Raw genomic sequence first — 14,754 nt, 5'->3', positions numbered from 1 at the left:
AACAGGTGTGGAAGGGAGTGAAAATAATTGAATACCGCCCTTTGTATTTATTTTTTAGTGTTTTATCTTGCTAGTACATAAAGGAGTTAATTCAGATGTGGTTGTAGTTGCTATAGTAATAAAGTTGAGAGCAGAGCGCTTGTAATTATGTAACTAAGTGTAAACTGGAACTGAGTATTGTTACTGTGTGAAAATTATACTTTGTATTTATTTTTTAGTGCAATACCTGAAAGAATAAAAGGTTAGTAATTTGTTTACAGGCCTTTTCTTTAATTGCTGCTGTCCTCAGGTAATAAAAGGGTTCTGTTGCTTTGCCACATGGGAAGGAGCAGTTATCAGTGAAAAGTTCACTGTATACTAACTTTCTCTATGCTAACCCTCTCCGGCCGCAGCTCCTGTGCGCTGTGTAGCACGATGTGTATAATGGGGTCCCTTTCTGGTTAGCAGCTCGTTAGTAGCCCGAAATGCGTTGAAAGCGCCGCTAACAGAGAATCAGGTACTGGGACTTCACTCCCAGATCACTCTGCTTAGCACACACGAGCTGCTAACCAGACCGGGACTCCATTATACACATCGCTCTACACAACGCACAGGAGTCACGGCCAGAGAGGGGGAACCAGCCGGAGGAAGAGACCAGCGTCCAGCAGCAACCTCACGGGCAAGGTTGGTAGCATAGGGAAAGTTAGTATACAGCTAACTTTTCACTGAGAACTGCTCCTTCCCACATGGCAAAAAATTTAATCATTTTATTACCTGAGGACAGCAGCAATTAAACAAACAACAGGGCTGTAAGCAAATTACTAACCTTTTTTTCTTTCAGGTACTGCACTAAAAAATAAATACAAAGTATCATTTTCACACAGTAACAATACTCAGTTACAGTTTACACTTAGTTACATAATTACAAGCGCTCTGCTCTCAACTTTATTACTATAGCAACTACAACCACATCTGAATTAACCCCTTTATGGGGGTAATTCCAAGTTGATCGCAGCAGGATTTTTGTTAGCAATTGGGCAAAACCATATGCACTGCAGGGGAGGCAAATATAACATGTGCAGAGAGAGTTAGATTTGGGTGGGGTGTGTTCAATCTGCAATCTAATTTGCAGTGTAAAAATAAAGCAGCCAGTATTTACCCTGCACAGAAATAAAATAACCCACCCAAATCTAACTCTTTCTGCACATGTTATATCTGCCTCCCCTGCAGTGCACATGGTTTTGCCCAATTGCTATCAAAAATCCTGCTGCAATCAACTTGGAATTACCCCCTATGTACTAGCAAGATAAAACATTCATTTAGAACGGTGGTTCCAAATACTCTGTCCTCAAAGAGCTCCAATAGTTTGTGGTTTCCAAGTCAACTAGCAGGTGAATTCATTACTCACTTACACATTTTAAAAGAGTCACTGGGCCAGATTCAATTCATTTCTCTATCGTCCTAAGTGGATGCTGGGGTTCCTGAAAGGACCATGGGGAATAGCGGCTCCGCAGGAGACAGGGCACAAAAAAGTAAAGCTTTTACCAGATCAGGTGGTGTGCACTGGCTCCTCCCCCTATGACCCTCCTCCAGACTCCAGTTAGATTTTGTGCCCGAACGAGAAGGGTGCAATCTAGGTGGCTCTCCTAAAGAGCTGCTTAGAGAAAGTTTAGCTTAGGTTTTTTACTTTACAGTGAGTCCTGCTGGCAACAGGATCACTGCAACGAGGGACTTAGGGGAGAAGTAGTGAACTCACCTGCGTGCAGAGTGGATTTGCTGCTTGGCTACTGGACACTAGCTCCAGAGGGACGATCACAGGTACAGCCTGGATGGTCACCGGAGCCGCGCCGCCGGCCCCCTTGCAGACGCTGAAGAGAGAAGAGGTCCAAAATCGGCGGCTGAAGACTCCTGAGTCTTCATAAAGGTAGCGCACAGCACTGCAGCTGTGCGCCATTTTCCTCTCAGCACACTTCACACAACAGTCACTGAGGGTGCAGAGCGCTGGGGGGGGCGCTCTGAGAGGCAAATAAAAACCTTATTAGAGGCAAAAAATACCTCACATATAGCCCACAGAGGCTATATGGAGATATTTAACCCCTGCCTAACTTCAAAAATAGCGGGAGACGAGGCCGCCGAAAAAGGGGCGGGGCCTATCTCCTCAGCACACAGCGCCATTTTCTCTCACAGAAAAGCTGGAGAGAAGGCTCCCAGGCTCTCCCCTGCACTGCACTACAGAAACAGGGTTAAAACAGAGAGGGGGGGCACTGATTTTGGCGATATTGTATATATATAAAAGATGCTATAAGGGAGAAACACTTATATAAGGTTGTCCCTATATAATTATAGCGTTTTTGGTGTGTGCTGGCAGACTCTCCCTCTGTCTCCCCAAAGGGCTAGTGGGTCCTGTCCTCTGTCAGAGCATTCCCGGTGTGTGTGCTGTGTGTCGGTACGTGTGTGTCGACATGTATGAGGACGATGTTGGTGAGGAGGCGGAGAAATTGCCTGTAATGGTGATGTCACTCTCTAGGGAGTCGACACCGGAATGGATGGCTTATTTAGAGAATTACGTGAGAATGTCAACACGCTGCAAGGTCGGTTGACGACATGAGACGGCCGACAATCTATTAGGACCGGTCCAGGCGTCTCAGAAACACCGTCAGGGGTTTTAAAAACGCCCATTTACCTCAGTCGGTCGACACAGACACAGACACGGACACTGAATACAGTGTCGACGGTGAATAAACAAACGTATTTCTCATTAGGGCCACACGTTAAGGGCAATGAAGGAGGTGTTACGTGTTTCTGATACTACAAGTACCACAAGAAAGGGTATTATGTGGGAGTGAAAAAACTACCTGTAGTTTTTCCTGAATCAGATAAAATAAAATGAAGTGTGTGATGATGCGTAGGGTTACCCCGATAGCAAATATTGGCGTTATACCCTTTCCCGCCAGAAATTAGGGTACGTTGGGAAACACCCCTTAGGGTGATAAGGCGCTCACACGCTTATCAAGTGGCGTTACCGTCTCCAGATACGGCCGCCCTCAAGGAGCCAGCTGATAGGAAGCTGGAAAAATATCCTAAAAAGTATATACACACATACGGTGGTTATACTGCGACCAGCGATCGCCATCAGCCTGGAGATGCAGTGCTGGGTTGGCTTGGTCGGATTCCCTGACTGAAAATATTTTATTCATGTAGAGCATTTAATAGGATGCATTCTATATATATGTATGTGAGATGCACAGAGGGATATTTGCTCTCTGGCATCAAGATAAGTGCGTTGTCCATATCTCCCAGAAGATGTCAGGGACACGACAGTGGTCAGGTGATACAGATCCCATACGGCAGATGGAAGTATTGCTGTATAAAGGGAAGGAGTTATTTGGGGGTCGGTCCATCGGACCTGGGGACCACAGCAACAGCTGGGAAATCCAACCTTTTTTACCCCAAGTTACATCTCAGCTAAAAAAGACACCGTCTTTTCAGCCTCAATCTTTCCTTTCCCATGAGGGCATGCAGGCAAAAGGCCAGTCATATCTGCCCAGACATAGAGGTAAGGGAAGTAGACTGCAGCAGGCAGCCCTTTCCCAGGAAAAGAAGCCCTCCACCGCGTCTGCCAAGTCCTCAGCATGACGCTGGGGCCGTGCAAGCGGACTCAAGGTGGGGGGGTAGTCTCAAGAGTCTCAGGGCGCAGTGGGATCACTCGCAAGTTGACCCCTAGATCGTACGAGTATTATCCCAGGGGTAAAGATTGGAGAGTCGAGACATCTTCTCCTCGCAGCTTCCTGAAGTCTGCTTTACCAACGGCTCCCTCCGACAGGGAGGCAGCATTGGAAACAATTCACAAGCTGTATATCCAGCAGGTGATAATCAAAGTACCCCTCCTACGACAAGGAAAAGGGTATTATTTTTCCACACTATATTGTGGTACTGAAGCCAGACGGCTTGGTGACACATAGTCTAAATCTAAAATGTTTTGAACACTTACATAAAAGGTTCAAATCGAGATAAAGTCACTCAGAGCAGTGATAGCGAACCGGAAAAAAGGGGACTATATGGTGTCCCTGGACATCAAGGATTACCTCCATGTCCAAAATTTGTCCTTCTCATCAAGGGTACCTCTGGTTCGTGGTACAGAACTGTCAATATCAGTTTCAGACGATGCCGTTTGAATTATCCACGGCACCCCGGGCCTTTTTACCAAGGTAATGGCCGAAAAGATGTTTCTTCAAAGAAAAAAGGCATCTAAATTATCCCTTACTTGCACGACCTAAAAAGGGCAAGTTCCAGAGAACAGTTGGAGGTCGGAAGAGCACTATCTAAAGTAGTTCTTCGACGGCACGACTGGATTCTAAATATTCCAAGAATCGCAGCTGTTTTCCGACGATACGTCTGCTGTTCCTAGGGATGATTCTGGACACGGTTCAGAAAAAGGTTTTTCTTCCCGAGGAAAAAGCCAAGGAGTTATCCGACCTGTCAGGAACCTCCTAAAACCAGGAAAGGTGTCTGTACATCAATGCACAAGAGTCCTGGGAAAAATGGTGGCTTTTTACGAAGCAATTCCATTCGGCAGATTCCATGCAAGAATTTTCCAAAGGGATCTGTTGGACAAATGGTCAGGGTCGCATCCTCAGATGCACCTGCGAATAACCCTGTCGCCAAGGACAAGGGTATATCTTCTGTGGTGGTTGCAAAAGGCTCATCTATTGGAGGGCCGCAGATTCGGCATACAGGATTTGATCCTGGTGACCACGGACGCCAGCCTGAGAGGTTGGGGAGCAGTCACACAAGGAAGAAACTTCCAGGGGGTATGGACGAACCTGGAAAAGTCTATTCACATAAACATTCTGGTACTAAGAGCAATCTAAAATGCTCTAAGCCAGGCGGAACCACTCCTGCAAGGAAAACCGGTGTTGATTCAGTCGGACAACATCACGGCGGTCGCCCATGTAAACAGACAGGGCGGCACAAGAAGCAGGAGTGCAATGGCAGAAGCTGCCAAGATTCTTCGCTGGGCGGAGAATCACGTAATAGCACTGTCAGCAGTGTTCTTCCCGGGCGTGGACAACTGGGAAGCAGACTTCCTCAGCAGACACGATATACACCCGGGAGAGGGGGGTCTTCATCCAGAAGTCTTCCACATGCTAATAAACTGTTGGGAAAGACCAATGGTAGACATGATGGCGTCTCGCCTCAACAAGAAACTGGACAAGTATTGCGCCAGGTCAAGAGATCCACAGGCAATAGCTGTGGACGCACTGGTAACACCTTGGGTGTACAAATCAGTATATGTGTTTCCTCCTCTGCCTCTCATACCAAAGGTATTGAAGATTATACGGTGAGGAGGAGTAAGAAATACTAGTGGCTCCGGATTGGCCAAGAAGGACTTGGTACCCGGAACTTCAAGAGTTGGTCACGGACGACCCGTGCCCTCTACTTCTGAGAAGGGACCTGCTACAACAGGGTCCCTGTCTCTGTCAAGACTTACCGCGGCTGCGTTTGACGGCATGGCGGTTGAACGCCAGATCCTAAAAGGGAAAGGCATTCCAGAAGAAGTCATTCCTACCTTGATTAAGGCAAGGAAGGAAGTCACCGCGAAACATTATCACCGCATTTGGCGAAAATATGTCGCGTGGTGCGAGGATCGGAGTGTTCCGACGGAGGAATTTCAACTGGGTCGTTTCCTACATTTCCTACAATCAGGATTGTCTAGGGGTCTCAAATTGAGATCTATTAAGGTTCAAATTTCGGCCCTGTCAATATTCTTCCAAAAAGAATTGGCCTCAGTTCCTGAGGTACAGACTTTTGTTAAAGGAGTACTGCATATACAGCCTCCTGTGGTGCCTCCGGTGGCACCGTGGGATCTAAATGTAGTTTTAGATTTCCTCAAATCCCATTGGTTTGAACCATTGAAAAAGGTGGATTTTAAATATCTCACATGGAAAGTGACTATGTTACTGGCCCTGGCTTCCGCCAGGAGAGTATCTGAATTGGCGGCTTTATCTTATAAAAGCCCTTATCTAATCTTCCATTCGGATAGGGCAGAACTGAGGACTCGTCCGCATTTTCTCCCTAAGGTGGTATCAGCGTTTCACCTGAACCAACCTATTGTGGTGCCTGCGGCCACTGGCGACTTGGAGGACTCCAAGTTGTTGGACGTTGTCAGAGCCTTAAAAATATACATTTCAAGGACGGCTGAAGTCAGAAAATCTGACTCGCTGTTGATACTATATGCACCCAACAAGTTGGGTGCCCCTGCTTCTAAGCAGACGATTGCTCGTTGGATTTGTAACACAATTCAACTTGCTCATTCTGTGGCAGGCCTGCCACAGCCTAAATCTGTTAAGGCCCATTCCACAAGGAAGGTGGGCTCATCTTGGGCGGCTGCCCGAGGGGTCTCGGCATTACAATTCTGCCGAGCAGCTACGTGGTCGGGGGAAAACACGTTTGTAAAATTCTACAAATTTGATACCCTGGCAAAAGAGGACTTGGAATTCTCTCATTCGGTGCTGCAGAGTCATCCGCACTCTCCCGCCCGTTTGGGAGCTTTGGTATAATCCCCATGGTCCTTTCAGGAACCCCAGCATCCACTTAGGACGATAGAGAAAATAAGAATTTACTTACCGATAATTCTATTTCTCGGAGTCCGTAGTGGATGCTGGGCGCCCATCCCAAGTGCGGATTATCTGCAATACTGTACATAGTTATTGTTAACAAATTCGGGTTATATTGTTAAGGAGCCATCTTTAAGAGGCTCTTTCTGTTATCATACTGTTAACTGGGTTTAGATCACAAGTTGTACGGTGTGATTGGTGTGGCTGGTATGAGTCTTACCCGGGATTCAAATTGCCTCCCTTATTGTGTACGCTCGTCCGGGCACAGTACCTAACTGGAGTCTGGAGGAGGGTCATAGGGGGAGGAGCCAGTGCACACCACCTGATCTGGTAAAAGCTTTACTTTTTTGTGCCCTGTCTCCTGCGGAGCCGCTATTCCCCATGGTCCTTTCAGGAACCCCAGCATCCACTACGGACTCCGAGAAATAGAATTATCGGTAAGTAAATTCTTATTATTGTACCCGCTATCTCCCGTCTAAAGTGACGAGAGATAGAGGCGTGATTTTCAAATGGACCCTGTTATCGCACTGATTGTGCTCATTACAGTCGGGTTTAGGCGCGCCAAGCACCTAAACCCAACTAAAGTAATGGGCGCGATCACAAAGAGACCCATTTGGGCAGCCAAAAGGGTCTCTTTACACACGTTTCAGCTCGCTACCTCTGGGAGTAGCGAGCTGAAATGAAGTTGTTGCGCCTGTCGACAGTAACATTAGATTGCTGCCGGCGGGCGGTAGGGGGAGACGGACATTCGGATCTTGCCCACAGGTTGAGTTAATTATTTCACTTGTGATTCTGTGTAGAGACCCGGAAAATGTGAACTGATGGGAGTCCTTGAGGGCCGAGTTTGCGAAACACTGATTTAGACAATGACAAGTACTTTTAGACTTTTTATAGGTGTTGGATGTTTGCTGCAGGAGACTCGCAGCAGTGAATTATCCTTCTGTTTTCTGATCGTATACTTTGCTATGTTGCTGACATTGCCTTTTATGTACAATTAAATGCAATACATGTCATTGCACTCAAGTCTTATGTTTGTCTTGTGGGTGACAGTAATGGTAGAACTGAAGCAACAAAATCACTATTCTATTTTCTCTGACGTCCTAGTGGATGCTGGGAACTCCGTAAGGACCATGGGGAATAGCGGCTCCGCAGGAGACTGGGCACAACTAAAGAAAGCTTTAGGACTACCTGGTGTGCACTGGCTCCTCCCTCTATGACCCTCCTCCAGACCCCAGTTAGAATTTTGTGCCCGGCTGAGCTGGATGCACACTAGGGGCTCTCCTGAGCTCCTAGAAAAGAAAGTATATTTTAGGTTTTTTATTTTCAGTGAGATCTGCTGGCAACAGACTCACTGCTACGAGGGACTTAGGGGAGAGAAGCGGACCTACCTGCTTGCAGCTAGCTTGGGCTTCTTAGGCTACTGGACACCATTAGCTCCAGAGGGATCGAACACAGGCCCAGCCTCGGTCGTCCGGTCCCGGAGCCGCGCCGCCGTCCCCCTTGCAGAGTCAGAAGCAAGAAGAACGTCCAGGAAATCGGCGGCAGAAGACTCCGGTCTTCATTAAGGTAGCGCACAGCACCGCAGCTGTGCGCCATTGCTCCCTGTGCACACCACATACTCCGGTCACTGATGGGTGCAGGGCGCTGGGGGGGGGGGAGGGGCGCCCTGGGCAGCAATTAGAGTACCTTAAGAGTGGCAAATCACACATAATATAGCCTAATAAGCTATATATGTGTAAAATACCCCTGCCACATTATGATTATAAGAGCGGGAGAAGTCAGCCGAAAAAGGGGCGGGGCTATCTCCCTCAGCACACTGGCGCCATTTTCTCTTCACAGTGCAGCGGGAAGACAGCTCCCCAGGCTCTCCCCTGTGGTTTTCAGGCTCAAAGGGTTAAAAAGAGCAGGGGGGCACTAAATTTAGGCGCAAATCTGTGTATTATAGCAGCTATAAGGGAAAAATCACTGTGGGTAGTGTGAATCCCTGCATTATATAGCGCTCTGGTGTGTGCTGGCATACTCTCTCTCTGTCTCCCCAAAGGACTTTGTGGGGTCCTGTCCTCAGTCAGAGCATTCCCTGTGTGTGTGCGGTGTGTCGGTACGGCTGTGTCGACATGTTTGATGAGGAGGCTTATGTGGAGGCGGAGCAGATGCCAATAAATGTGATGTCACCCCCTGCGGGGTCGACACCTGAGTGGATGGACATGTGGAAGGAATTACGTGACAGTGTCAACTCCTTACATGAAAGGTTTGACGACATAGCAGATGTGGGACAGCCGGCTTCTCAGCCCGTGCCTGCCCAGGCGTCTCAAAAGCCATCAGGGGCCCTAAAACGCCCACTACCTCAGATGGCAGACACAGATGTCGACACGGATACTGACTCCAGTGTCGACGACGATGAGACTACTGTACATTCCAATAGAGCCACCCGTTACATGATTGCGGCAATAAAAAATGTGTTGCACATTTCTGATATTACCCCAGGTTCCACAAAAAAGGGTATTATGTTTGGGGAGAAAAAAGCTTCCAGTGGTTTTTCCCCCATCTGATGAACTAAATGTGTGAAGAAGCGTGAGTTTCTCCCGATAAGAAACTGGTAATTTCTAAAAGGTTACTAATGGCGTACCCTTTCCCGCCAGAGGATAGGTCACGTTGGGAGACATCCCCTAGGGTGGATAAAGCGCTTACACGTCTGTCAAAGAAGGTGGCACTACCGTCTCAGCCTGCAGATAGAATGCAGGAGGCTATCCTGAAGTCTGTATATACACACTCAGGCATTATACTGCGACCAGCTATTGCTTCAGCATGAATGTGCAGTGCTGCAGCTGCATGGTCAGATTCTCTGTACCTTAGACAGGGACACTATATTGCTAACCATAGAGCATATTAAAGACGCAGTCTTATACATGAGAGATGCACAGAGGGATAATTGCCGACTGGCATCTAAAATAAACGCAATGTCCATTTCTGCCAGGAACTTGGCAGTGGACAGGTGATGCTGATTCTAAAAGGCACAAGGAAGTTTTGCCTTACAAGGGTGAGGAGTTGTTTGGGGATGGTCTCTCGGACCTCGTTTCCACAGCGACAGCTGGGAAGTCAGCATTTTTACCCCATGTTCCCTCACAGCCAAAGAAAGCACCGTATTATCAGGTACAGTCCTTTCGGCCCCAGAAAGGCAAGCGGGTTAGAGGCGTGTCCTTTCTGCCCAGAGGCAGAGGTAGAGGGAAAAAGCTACAACATACAGCCAGTTCCCAGGAACAAAAGTCCTCCCCCGCTTCCTCTAAGTCCACCGCATGACGCTGGGGCTCCACAGGCGGAGCCAGGTACGGTGGGGGCCCGTCTCAAGAACTTCAGCGACCAGTGGGCTCGCTCACGGGTGGATCCCTGGATTCTACAAGTAGTATCTCAGGGGTACAAGCTGGAATTCGAGACGTCTCCCCCTCGCCGTTTCCTCAAATCTGCCTTGCCGACAGCTCCCCCGGACAGGGAGGCAGTGCTGGAGGCGATTCACAAGCTGTATTCTCAGCAGGTGATAATCAAGGTACCCCTCCTTCAACAAGGACGGGGTTACTATTCCACAATGTTTGTGGTACCGAAACCGGACGCTTCGGTGAGACCCATTTTAAATTTAAAATCCTTGAACACTTATATAAGAAGGTTCAAGTTCAAGATGGAATCGCTCAGGGCGGTGATTGCAAGCCTGGAGGAGGGGGATTACATGGTATCACTGGACATCAAGGATGCTTACCTGCATGTCCCCATTTGCCCTCACCAGGAGTACCTCAGATTTGTGGTACAGGATTGTCATTACCAATTCCAGACGTTGCCGTTTGGTCTGTCCACGGCACCGCGGGTATTTACCAAGGTAATGGCCGAAATGATGATACTCCTTCGGAGAAAGGGAGTTTTAATTATCCCGTACTTGGACGATCTCCTTATAATGGCAAGGTCCAGGGAACAGTTGTTGATCAGTGTAGCACTAGCTCGGGAAGTGCTACAACAGCACGGCTGGATCCTGAATATTCCAAAGTCGCAGCTGGTTCCTACAACGCGTCTACTGTTCCTGGGGATGGTTCTGGACACAGAACAGAAAAAAGTGTTTCTCCCGGAGGAGAAGGCCAAGGAGTTGTCATCTCTAGTCAGAGACCTCCTAAAACCAAAACAGGTGTCGGTGCACCACTGCACGCGAGTCCTGGGAAAGATGGTGGCTTCTTACGAAGCAATTCCATTCGGAAGGTTCCATGCAAGGATCTTTCAGTGGGATCTGTTGGACAAGTGGTCCGGATCGCATCTTCAGATGCATCGGCTGATAACCCTGTCTCCAAGGACCAGGGTGTCGCTGTTGTGGTGGCTGCAGAGTGCTCATCTTCTAGAGGGCCGCAGATTCGGCATACAGGACTGGATCCTGGTGACCACGGATGCCAGCCTTCGAGGTTGGGGGGCAGTCACACAGGGAAGAAATTTCCAAGGACTAAAGTCAGGAGACTTCCCTACACATCAATATTCTGGAACTAAGGGCCATTTACAATGCCCTAAGTCAGGCAAGACCCCTGCTTCAACGCCAGCCGGTGCTGATCCAGTCAGACATCATCACGGCGGTCGCCCATGTAAACCGTCAGGGCGGCACAAGAAGCAGGATGGCGATGGCAGAAGCCACAAGGATTCTCCGATGGGCGGAAAATCATGTGTTAGCACTGTCAGCAGTGTTCATTCCCGGAGTGGACAACTGGGAAGCAGACTTTCTCAGCAGACACGACCTCCACCCGGGAGAGTGGGGACTTCATCCAGAAGTTTTCTCTAACGTCCTAGTGGATGCTGGGGACTCCGTAAGGACCATGGGGAATAGACGGCTCCGCAGGAGACTGGGCACACTAAAAGAAAGATTTGGTACTACCTGGTGTGCACTGGCTCCTCCCTCTATGCCCCTCCTCCAGACCTCAGTTAGATTTCTGTGCTCGGCCGAGCTGGATGCACACTAGGGGCTCTCCTGAGCTCCTAAAAAGAAAGTATATGTTAGGTTTTTTATTTTACAGTGAGACCTGCTGGCAACAGGCTCACTGCAACGAGGGACTAAGGGGAGAAGAAGCGAACCTACCTGTTTGCAGCTAGCTTGGGCTTCTTAGGCTACTGGACACCATTAGCTCCAGAGGGATCGACCGCAGGCCCAGTCCTTGGTGTTCGTTCCCCGAGCCGCGCCGCCGTCCCCCTTACAGAGCCAGAAACAAGAAGATGGTCCGGAAAAGCGGCGGCAGAAGACTTCAGTCTTCACCAAGGTAGCGCACAGCACTGCAGCTGTGCGCCATTGCTCCTCATGCACACTTCACACTCCGGTCACTGAGGGTGCAGGGCGCTGGGGGGGGGCGCCCTGAGCAGCAATAATATCACCTTGGCTGGCAAAATAACCACAATATATAGCCCCAGAGGCTATATATGTGGTAATTACCCCTGCCAGTATACAGAAAAAAGCGGGAGAAAAGTCAGCCGAAAAAGGGGCGGAGCCATCTCCCTCAGCACACCGGCGCCATTATTCCCTCACAGTTCCGCTGGAAGGAAGCTCCCTGACTCTCCCCTGCAGTCTACACTACAGAAAAGGGTAAAAAAGAGAGGGGGGGCACAGATTTGAGGCGCAGTAAATATTATAGCAGCTATAGGGGACATAATTCAGTTAGTCCCTGCATTATATAGCGCTCTGGTGTGTGCTGGCATACTCTATCTCTGTCTCCCCAAAGGGCTTTTGTGGGGTCCTGTCTCCTTTAAGAGCATTCCCTGTGTGTGTGTGCGGTGTATCGGTACGGCTGTGTCGACATGTTTGATGAGGAGTCTTATGTGGAGGCGGAGCAGATGCCTATAAATGTGATGTCACCCCCTGCGTGGCAGACACCTGAGTGGATGGACTTATGGAAGGAATTACGTGCGAGTGTCGACTCCTTACATAAAAAATTTGACGACAGGCCAAATACGGGACAGCCGGCTTCTCAGCCCGTGCCTGCCCAGGCAATTCAATGGCCATCAGGGGCTCTAAAACGCCCACTACCTCAGATGGCAGACACAGATGTCGACACGGATACTGATACCAGTGTCGACGACGATGAGTCAAATTTAATGTCCACTAGGGCCATTCGTGGCATGATTGAGGCAATGAAAGAGGTTTTACACCTTTCTGATATAAACCCAGGTACCTCAAAAAAGGGTATTATGTTTGGGGAGAAAAAACTACCAATAGTTTTTCCCCCATCTGAAGAATTAAATGAAGTTTGTGAAGAAGCGTGGGCTTTCCCTGATAAGAAATTGGTGATTTCAAAAAAATTACTAATGGCGTTCCCTTTCTCGCCAGAGGATAGGTCACGTTGGGAAACTCCCCCTAGAGTGGATAAAGCGCTCACACGTTTGTCTAAAAAGGTGGCACTACCGTCTCCGGATACGGCCGCCCTAAAGGAACCTGCTGATAGAAAGCAGGAGGCTATCCAAAAGTCTATATATACACACACTGGTGTTATACTGAGACCGGCTATTGCTTCAGCGTGGATGTGCAGTGCTGCTGCTGCTTGGTCAGATTCCCTGTCAGAAAATATTGACACCCTGGACAAGGACACTATATTGCTTACCATAGAGCATATAAAAGACTCAGTCTTGTACATGAGAGATGCACAGAGGGAGATCTGCCGGCTGGCATCTAAAATAAGTGCATTGTCCATTTCTGCTAGGAGAGGCTTATGGACTCGGCAGTGGACAGGGGATGCAGATTCTAAAAGGCACATGGAAGTTTTGCCTTATAAGGGTGAGGAGTTATTCGGGGACGGTCTCTCAGACCTTGTTTCCACAGCAACAGCTGGGAAGTCAGCATTTTTACCCCATGTCCCCTCACAGTCTAAGAAAGCGCCGTACTATCAGGTGCAGTCCTTTCGAACCCAGAAAAACAGGCGGGGAAAAGGCGGGTCCTTTCTGTCTAGAGGCAGAGGAAGGGGGAAGAAACTGCACCACGCAGCAGGTTCCCAGGAACAAAAGTCCTCCCCCGCTTCTTCCAAATCCGCCGCATGACGGTGGGGCTCCACAGGCGGAGCCAGGTACGGTGGGGGGCCGCCTCAAAAATGTCAGCGATCAGTGGGTTCGCTCACGGGTGGATCCCTGGATCCTTCAAGTAGTATCTCAGGGGTACAAGCTGGAATTCGAGGCGACTCCCCCCCGCCGTTTCCTCAAATCGGCCTTACCGACAATTCCCTCGAGCAGGGAGGCTGTACTAGAGGCAATTCACAAGCTGTATTCCCAGCAGGTGATAGTAAAAGTGCCCCTACTTCAACTAGGACGGGGTTACTATTCCACACTGTTTGTGGTACCGAAACCGGACGGTTCGGTGAGACCCATTTTAAATTTAAAATCCTTGAACACATACATAAAAAAATCAAAGTTCAAGATGGAATCGCTCAGGGCGGTTATTGCAAGCCTGGACGAGGGGGATTACATGGTATCCCTGGACATCAAGGATGCTTACCTGCATGTCCCAATTTACCTTCCTCACCAGGAGTACCTCAGATTTGTGGTACAGGATTGTCATTACCAATTCCAGACACTACCGTTTGGACTGTCCACGGCACCGAGGGTGTTTACCAAGGTAATGGCAGAAATGATGATACTCCTTCGAAAAAAGGGAGTTTTAATTATCCCATACTTGGACGATCTCCTAATAAAGGCGAGGTCCAGGGAGCAGTTACTGGTCGGAGTAGCACTATCTCGGGAAGTGCTACAACAGCATGGCTGGATTCTAAACATCCCAAAGTCACAACTGGTTCCTTCCACACGCTTACTGTTCCTGGGGATGATTCTGGACACAGAACAGAAAAAAGTGTTTCTCCCGCAGGAGAAAGCCAAGGAGCTGTCATCTCTAGTCAGAGACCTCCTAAAACCAAAACGGGTATCGGTGCATCACTGCACACGAGTCCTGGGAAAAATGGTGGCTTCATACGAAGCAATTCCAGTCGGCAGGTTCCATGCAAGGACCTTCCAGTGGGACCTCTTGGACAAGTGGTCGGGATCGCATCTTCAGATGCATCGTCTGATAACCCTGTCTCCAAGGACCAGGGTGTCTCTACTGTGGTGGCTGCAGAGTGCTCATCTTCTAGAGGGCCGCAGATTCGGCATACAGGACTGGGTCCTGGTGACC

General features: G+C 48.9%; 1 protein-coding gene across 8 annotated transcripts in view; it reads left to right on the top strand.

Moving 5' to 3' along the window:
* The window catches only part of LRRC49 (leucine rich repeat containing 49), a 394,882-nt gene that overhangs the window by 265,915 nt on the left and 114,213 nt on the right, over nucleotides 1-14,754 (top strand). The gene's annotated exons all lie outside the window — the stretch shown is intronic.

The sequence above is a fragment of the Pseudophryne corroboree genome, chromosome 6 (assembly GCF_028390025.1).
Source record: "Pseudophryne corroboree isolate aPseCor3 chromosome 6, aPseCor3.hap2, whole genome shotgun sequence".
In the NCBI taxonomy this organism is placed as follows: Eukaryota; Metazoa; Chordata; class Amphibia; order Anura; family Myobatrachidae; genus Pseudophryne; species Pseudophryne corroboree.
The sequence above is the reverse complement of the archived record's forward strand: the minus strand, read 5'-3'. Positions and strand labels throughout refer to the sequence as shown.